Source organism: Amblyomma mixtum, chromosome 4 (assembly GCF_055824585.1).
Source record: "Amblyomma mixtum isolate Tamu chromosome 4, ASM5582458v1, whole genome shotgun sequence".
NCBI classification, from domain to species: domain Eukaryota; kingdom Metazoa; phylum Arthropoda; class Arachnida; order Ixodida; family Ixodidae; genus Amblyomma; species Amblyomma mixtum.
The window spans coordinates 108,137,488-108,145,357 of record NC_143015.1 but is presented as its reverse complement, the minus strand read 5'-3'; the positions used below and the strand labels follow the sequence as shown (position 1 = coordinate 108,145,357).

Sequence of the window (7,870 nt, the reverse complement as noted above, 5' to 3'; positions counted from 1 at the left end):
TGTTTTCTTTTTTTGTGCGTGTGCATATTTGTACGGAATTAGCGCTAGTTGGTTCCTTCCAGTGTACACTTTGGAGTGCAGAGACAAGGTTTGCTCAAGGAAAAAGTAGGAAAAGTGATTTTAATTAGATATGGACAGTGATCAACAAGCTTGCATATGAGCAAAATCTTCTTCCGCTTTGCAGAGCACGAGCTCTCCTTCTGACGTAGTACTTCCGAGGACCCTCAGGCTACCGGCCGAGTGGTGTCCAGTGGTGCCTCCTGGCTGAAATGCAAAGGTAAGCTCGCAGCTACATTCTCAAATAAGTATCCAGGCTACTTCAGTGAAACTTACCCTTAATATAGCATACCAGCTTGGGGCAGTGGCACGTTGGTGGCCATATACGTGCGGTGAGTCGTATCCAGGCCAAGGTAGTGCGATCGAATACCGGACTCGGCGGCTGCATTTCGATGGCGCAGAAATGCAAAAGCGCCCATGAGCTCCGCTATATGTTACGGGCGCCGTAACCACTGAGCCACCGCGGCGTGGCAGGACGCTGCTAAGTACACTCAGCATTTTGTGTGCAGTAAAATTTGTTCATAGTGCTTACATTATACTGGTACTATAATTTGGAGAAAACTATTGAGTACGCCCTTTATTTGGTCTTCATAGTAATATTTGGCCATTGTGTCTAGAATACATTGCCACTATAATTTGGCTACTAAGATGTGTTGCCATAAAGGCTGCCACTGCTGTTCCAAGAATGTGGAGCTCTCGATGTAGAGTCGGCATATCTACTATACGCAGGAGTACACTGGCTTCAGGACCTCTACCCCGCCTGCTGCCTAGATCCCGGACAACACTACTTCTGACTATGATCCTCAGTGGAACATGGATGACGAGAAGCCCATGTGGGTGAAATTAATACGGAGTCTCTAATTGTCGACCTGCAGTCTCATGGCCTTTAATCTCGCACAACATATAACATGCAAATAGACTTTACAGAGTTTCACATTATTGTTGCTGGCAGGGTGCGACGTCGGTGGGCACCTGGTTTTCCCTCCAACGGGATTTCTTTGCTATCGCATAATAAAAGCATAGAATGTGAGATGCCTAGCAACATATTTCCAATCACTGCCTTTTTTCTGTCTACACAGGAGAGGAAAGATGACAAAACTCGGAAGACATAGTAATGCAACGCAATAAACAACGGAACCAAGAAAGCACAGGCTTTGTCACAAATTTATAGCGTAGGGGTTTGCCTTCTAAGCTGTGTAGTGGAGCTCCTGTAGCATTCGTGCGATTCATACCCATCGTTGTGACGAGCCCAGAAATCTCCTCACCTTCAGCCGTGTTGCAACGCTGGGGATGCCATACGAGCCACACGGTGCAGCTCGTAAGCAAGCTTTTGATAAAAGTTGTATGTATTTTGCTGGGTGGCAGCAAGGTTTCAGAATGCTGGACGTTGACCGTGGCAAGATAGGGACACTGTCACACCTGTTGTGTGTCAAACTGCAGGGTGCCTGCTACTGTCTCTCGTCAGGCTCGCACATTCCTCGCCGCAGAAGTACGGGGCGACTCACAAAACTGAAGAAACCCCGCTGAGCGCCGGGGATGCATTCGTCGCGTGGGTGTCATTCACGACGCCGACGAGCCCACCTGCGTCGCCCAGACAGCGTGGGTCGCGCGGGGAAGAGGAAGCCATTCCTGGTAAGTAGGACTGCCACCTTTGTTGCGCACGTGACCTACCCACGCCCTTCGATGCTTCAGTGGACCCACTTTCTCCGTTCACTGTTGTAGGGCGCAGCTCTTTGGAGCCCGTTTCTGCGTTTTGCGGCGTCCCAGTCGCTGTTGTTTCTCGTAACCAGCAGTGGACACCTCAGTGCCGTTTTAAGGTCCAGTGGAGCGGGAGCTTAGAAAGCAGAGGGAAGGCGCATAACTGCCCTCTTGCAACAGTGGACACCTCAATCATCCCTAAAGCTGTGTGGTGGTAGGGACAGATGTGCGCTCCATGCGTTGGCATTGACAACGTTGTGCCAGAAACGCGACGTTGAAACCATAGGCCGTCGGCGTTCATTGGCGTTAGTGGTGAAGGTTTACTCTCCGATCATTTTAAAAGGAAGTGAGCATAGCTGGCTCCTTGGGTCAGTGGACGACTGAATCGCGCCTAAAAGTCCTTGTGGTGATGAGCAAGAGATGTGGGCTCCATTTGTAATTAGCACTGACAACGGTGAGCGAACTCTCGTGATAAACCATCGATTGCTACCTGCCAGGGTGGCAAGGTGGGTGGGGACTTTTATGTCGACATAAAGACAAACAGGAATTAATTGCCACTTATGCGGGTGAACATCCCGTTAATCTCGCTCGTAACGCCTCCCACGGCTGTGGTCGCGAAATACTTGCATAGACCTCGTCTTTGAGAACCAGGGATTGGTGCAGCAAGTTGAGCATATATCCATTTCTGCGACCACATAGCTTCCTTCATGACAATCAAGAACGGTTGGTGTCTTGAGGAAGGAATATGTATGAAAAGTAACAACTTACCTGTAATTCTACATGCATGTCTTCCTTGAATTCTTTGCCCCAATCGAAAAGCTGAAACAGCTGATCAGCTGGCTCAAATTTCGCATTCGGAAGTAACTCAATCGTCCGCAATTTTTTCTTGTGCTGAACACCTTTGCCCGCTAAAAGTCGACGAATCATAATTCCTTTTCCGGCATATCAGCTGGCAGAAGGCGATTGCTGATTGCAATAAATTAGATTTTTGTGTCGCCGCCGCGGTGGCTCAGTGGTTATGGTGCTCGGCTGCTGACTCGAAAGACGCGGGTTCGATCCCGGTCGCGGCGGTTGAATTTCTTTGGAGGAAAAATTCTAGAGGCCCGTGTACTGTGCGATGTCAGTGCACGTTAAAGAACCCCAGGTGGTCGAAATTTCCGGAGCCCTCCACTACGGCGTCTCTCATAACCTTAGTCGCTTTGGGACGTTAAACCCCATAAACCAAACCAAACCAGATTTTTGTGTCGTCAAAAACGGTGTCAAATGTCACCGCAAAAAACCAGCTGTGGTATCCTTGTTGATGTGAGCGAGAACAAGCTTACCAGTCTGTATCTGAATGGAACCCAGCTATCTGCAAAATACGGATCATAAAGTCTTTCCTTTCGACAATACTTTTGTAAAAGAGCTTATGGGCCTTTGTCCTGCAGTGGGCGTAGTCAGCATGATGATGTCCCTTGGAAGCACCATGCGGCTTCAGGTAGTTTATTCTTGTGCAGATGGTGTGGCGCTGAATGGGTCGTGTACGACCCCTTCGCCGCGTGCGCGGAGGCCTTCCTCGCCGTCTCAAAGCATCAGTTACTCCTCTTCCGGTAAGCGGCAGTTGGTGTGAGAGAAGTTGCGGGTTGCTGGATTCGTTCATGCGTGCATGAAGGAAGTTTCGTTTTCTGCTACGATTGGTATGCGGCGCGATGCACCACCTTTTGGCCATATTGTTCTGTTGCCAATTGCTGTTTCTTTTACGTTCCATCCTACTATGTAATCGCAGTTCCTAGCAGGATGTTAAGCACTCTGTTCGCGTTCTTTTTCTCTTGAAACAGCAAAACAGCAAGAACAGGCAGCGAGGGAGGCCCCGGTGCTAGGACGGCACAGCACACAGAGTGGCCTCAGCGTATGAAATGTGTTCGTCGCGTGGGTGTGAACCGCGACGCAAGCATCCCCATATAGGGGATGACGATAAGGGCAGAAAGCTGATCTCGGTGAGAAGAACCTTTAGGGGACACCTAAGTTCGGCCTTAAGGGTATGATTAGGACATATCACTTAGCAGACACGGACGCTGTTCTTTCTTTTAACCGTCACACAACAGTTAACCTACCTGTAAAGTGTAATGCGTCGCCTTTATAGATATGCTCATCTCTACCGCCTGGAATGCTGTACGACGAAAAATGGCTCACAATTTTGGTGCAAATCTTGACGGGATTACTGCCGCCACAATCAGTTCACCTAGTATATGGCTTATGGGGGCTTAACGTCCACAGCGACTCAGGCTATGACTCAGTCTATGAGGGATCGTCCCAAGCGGCTCGGGCTATGAGGGACGCCACACCGGAGTCCTCCACTGAGCAACTCGGGCTATGACGCACGATGTGCCGATGTGCACTTCGGTGTCCCTCTCAGCCTGAGTCACTTTCGGACGTCAAACCCCCATAAGCCATAAACTAGCTGACCTCATTGTGGCGGCAGTAATCCCGTCAACATTTGCACCAAAATTAGGAGCCACTGTTCATCCTGCAGCGTTCCAGATGGTGTCATACAATTTTTCTGTGCACGTAGCCCGCGTGTTTTAGTTGGAGGCTAGGTTGCGACAGTGCTTCAAACAAGCCCTCCCAGACGACCTCTTCCCTTAAGGCGCGGTTCAGGTAATCACCTAGATGTCGAGATGTGTGATAATTACGCCAGTTCCTTCCTGAAGTGTCATGTGATCTCATTGTGTGCGATTGGTATGTAATGTCACGTGATGCTGTGACGTGTGTGAAGGGCAACGCCGAGAGTGGGAGCGTTGCGCACTTGTTTAGAAGTCAGCGAGCAGATCGCTCGTGCGTGTCTCTTAATCTGTACGGCCCAGCATGCCGAATAAACATGTTGCTTAGTCGCTCTGCCTCTGCTTCGCTCGCCGCGGCTACAACATAATTGGCGACGAGGATGGGATCCCGCTGGACTACGTGGAACGCATCGCGGCGTTCGTGATCCTGCTGGACTACGTAAAACTCATCGCGGCGTTCGTGATCCTGCGGGACTGCGTGAAACTCATCGCGGCGTTCGTGGAAGCACCGGCGTTCGTGGAGAGCGTTCGGGCGAGGCACAGGGATGGCAACGCTTGGAAGTTTCGACCAGTTCGTCGAGGACGGAGACGAGGATTTTGGGTCCTACGTGGAAAGGTTCGAGCACTTCCTGAAGGCCTCCCGGGTGAGCGACGACCTCAAGGTCTCGATGTTTATTACGGCAATAGGCAAGAGGGCTTACAAGACGCTTAAGACATTGCTAGAGCCTAAAACGCCAGAGGACAAGACTTCTGCGGAACTCGTAGAAGTGCTGCGAAGTCATTTCGCACCGAAGCTCATGGTCATCGCAGAACGATTCAAGTTTAATCGGCGGTGCCAGCATCAGGGAGAGTCCATAGCAGCATATGCAGTGAAGTTGAGGCGATTGGCAGCTTCATGCGAATTCGCAGAATTCCTCGATGAGGCTCTGCGAGACCGCTTTGTAGTGGGCCTCTGCGACAGCGCGACGCAAGCTGAGTTGCTGAAGAGAAGCAAGTTGACGTTTTCGGACGCCTGCGACGTTGCGAAAAGCATCGAGCTAGCGCGGAAGCAAAGTCGGGAATTTCAACCAACAGGGACGCAAGGTACAGTCGACGCCGTACGTCATAAGCCAGGCGGTGGGAAACGCCAGCAACAGCGTTCATCCGGTGCAGGACTAGCAAGGTACCGAGTGTCTGAATCGCCGGACTGTTTCCGATGTGGCTCAGCGCACGAAGCATCGAACTGCAAATTTCGCAAGTATCGTTGTCGTGCATGCAAGCGTTACGAACACTTGGCGAAAATGTGCAAGTTCAAGTCTAGAGACGCGGCTAATTCGGTAGCTGTGGAGGACGCGGATTGTGACGAAGTGTTGTTGTACAATGTCTATGCTTGTGCGGAACGCCCAGGGAATTATGAAATCTGCCTTAAGGTAGCCAAGAAGAATGTTACCATGCAAATAGACACGGGTGCGTCTGTTTCCATTGTGCCAGAAACGCTATATAGAAAATTCTGGCCCAGTCTACCTAAAGAGCCTTGCCACATAAAGCTGAGGACATACGGTGGGTCGCCGCTAACAGTCACAGGGAAGTTGACGGTTCCAGTCGAACATAATGGTCAGTGCAAGCAACTTCCGCTCATTGTTGTTAAAACCCACAACAATAGCGACATTGCGTTGCTAGGGCGTGACTGGCTGGAGGCTCTTAAGCTAGACTGGTCAAGTGTGCGTGGCGTGTGTTTAGACAAAGTTGCGGCGCTACTTGAGAAGTACGCAAAGGTGTTCGAGCCCACTCTGGGGCTGATCAAAGGTAGTCCAGTCAGGCTGGTTTTGAAGGAGGGGAGCGACCCAGTATTTTGCAAGGCGCGACAGGTGCCATTTTCTTTGAGGGAAGCCGTGTCACTTGAATTGCAGTCTCTTGTGAACAGGGGAATGTTAGTCCCTGTACAGAAAAGCGACTGGGCGACGCCCCTAGTTGTTGTGCCTAAGGCGAACAACAAAGTCAGAGTGTGTGGGGACTTCAAGGTTACATTGAATCCGTGCCTGCGAACTGACCATTATCCGCTTCCCATGATGGAAGATTTGTTTGCAAAGTTGTCAGGATGCAAGTATTTCACAGTGCTTGATTTGTCGACAGCGTATCAACAGCTGGAACTGCATCCGGAGGCACAATCAATGGTGGTTGTCAATACACACCTGGGGCTATTCAAGTACACGCGCTTGCCCTATGGCATCACAAGTGCACCTGCTATTTTCCAGTCTGTCATGGATGATGTGTTAAAAGGGCTTGAGCGGGTAAGCTGCTACTTGGATGATGTGCTTATCGCAGGTTCAACATTTGACGAATGTTTTCATCGAGTGGAAAGGGTGTTGGCACGCTTTCTAGAGAGAGGCATACGATTGCAAAAGGAAAAGTGCAAATTCTTTCAGACGTCTGTCTCTTACCTAGGCCACATACTGGACGACAAGGGCGTTCGGCCATCAGATGAAAAGGTGAAAGCGATAAAGGAGGCACCAAGTCCAAAGGATGCGGCACAGTTGCGAGCTTACCTGGGCTTGATTAACTTCTACGGGAAGTTTGTACCGAACATGTCAGCTAAGCTTAAGCCTCTGTACAATGCTCTAAAAAAAGAAAAGGGATTTCAGTGGTCACAGGAAGCTGAGCAAGCATTTCAAGAAAGTAAGAGCTGGTTAACACAAAGCAATGTGCTGACATACTACGACCAGAAAAAGCCGATAGGACTAGTGTTCGACGCTTCGGCTTACGGCGTAGGAGCCATTCTGTTTCATAAGATTGGAAGCGACGAAAGGCCAATTGCCTATGCTTCCAGAACGTTAAGTAAAGCAGAGCAGGGGTATGCTCACATCGAAAAAGAAGCCTTGGCTGTTGTTTTTGGGCTGAAAAAGTTTCACAAATATCTGTTCGGGCATCGCTTTGAGATTTACTCCGACCATCAGCCATTGGTAGGCTTGCTCGCTCATGGTAAGCCCGTACCAGTGATGACGGCAGCCCGCATGCAACGCTGGGCTTTACTACTTGCAGCTTACGATTATCGTTGGGTTTACCGCAAGGGTCGAGAGGTTGGAAATGCTGACGGTTTTTCACGGTTACCACTTGCAAATCGCAATGATGTCTCGGATTATGCACATTTCTTTTCAGTTGTTGATGAAGTGCCATTGTCTGTTGTTGAAATTCAGAAGTGCACTCGAACTGTCAGAGTATTGTCGAAAGTGCTGTGTTATACGATGAGTGGTTAAGATGATGACCTAATGCCTTATTTCGTTCGCCGACATGAGCTATCTGTAGATCAGCAGTGTGTTACATGGGGAAATCGAGTGATTATACCTCGAGGGTTGCGCAAACAGGTGTTGCATCTTTTGCACGAAGGACACCCCGGGATGACGCGCATGAAAATGCTCGCCCGTAGCTTTGTGTGGTGGCCTCAGCTCACGGAGGACATTGAGCAGATTGTGAAAAGCTGTGACACGTGTCAGTTAACACAAAATGCTCCGCCACGTATTCCACTGCAAACTTGGGGTTGGCCAACTCGCAGATGGCAAAGAATTCATCTGGACTTTGCTTTTACCGATAACCAGTGG

At 49.8% G+C, this 7,870-nt stretch overlaps 1 long non-coding RNA gene across 1 annotated transcript in view; it reads left to right on the top strand.

The window, feature by feature from the left end:
* The first annotated feature begins 3,246 nt into the window (after positions 1-3,246).
* The window catches only part of LOC149347774 (uncharacterized), a 16,482-nt gene continuing 11,858 nt past the window's right edge, over positions 3,247-7,870 (top strand). Inside the window, exons 1-2 of the long non-coding RNA XR_016292204.1 lie at positions 3,247-3,344; positions 3,573-3,731. This is a non-coding gene — a long non-coding RNA (uncharacterized LOC149347774). The remainder of the gene's footprint in view (positions 3,345-3,572; positions 3,732-7,870) is intronic.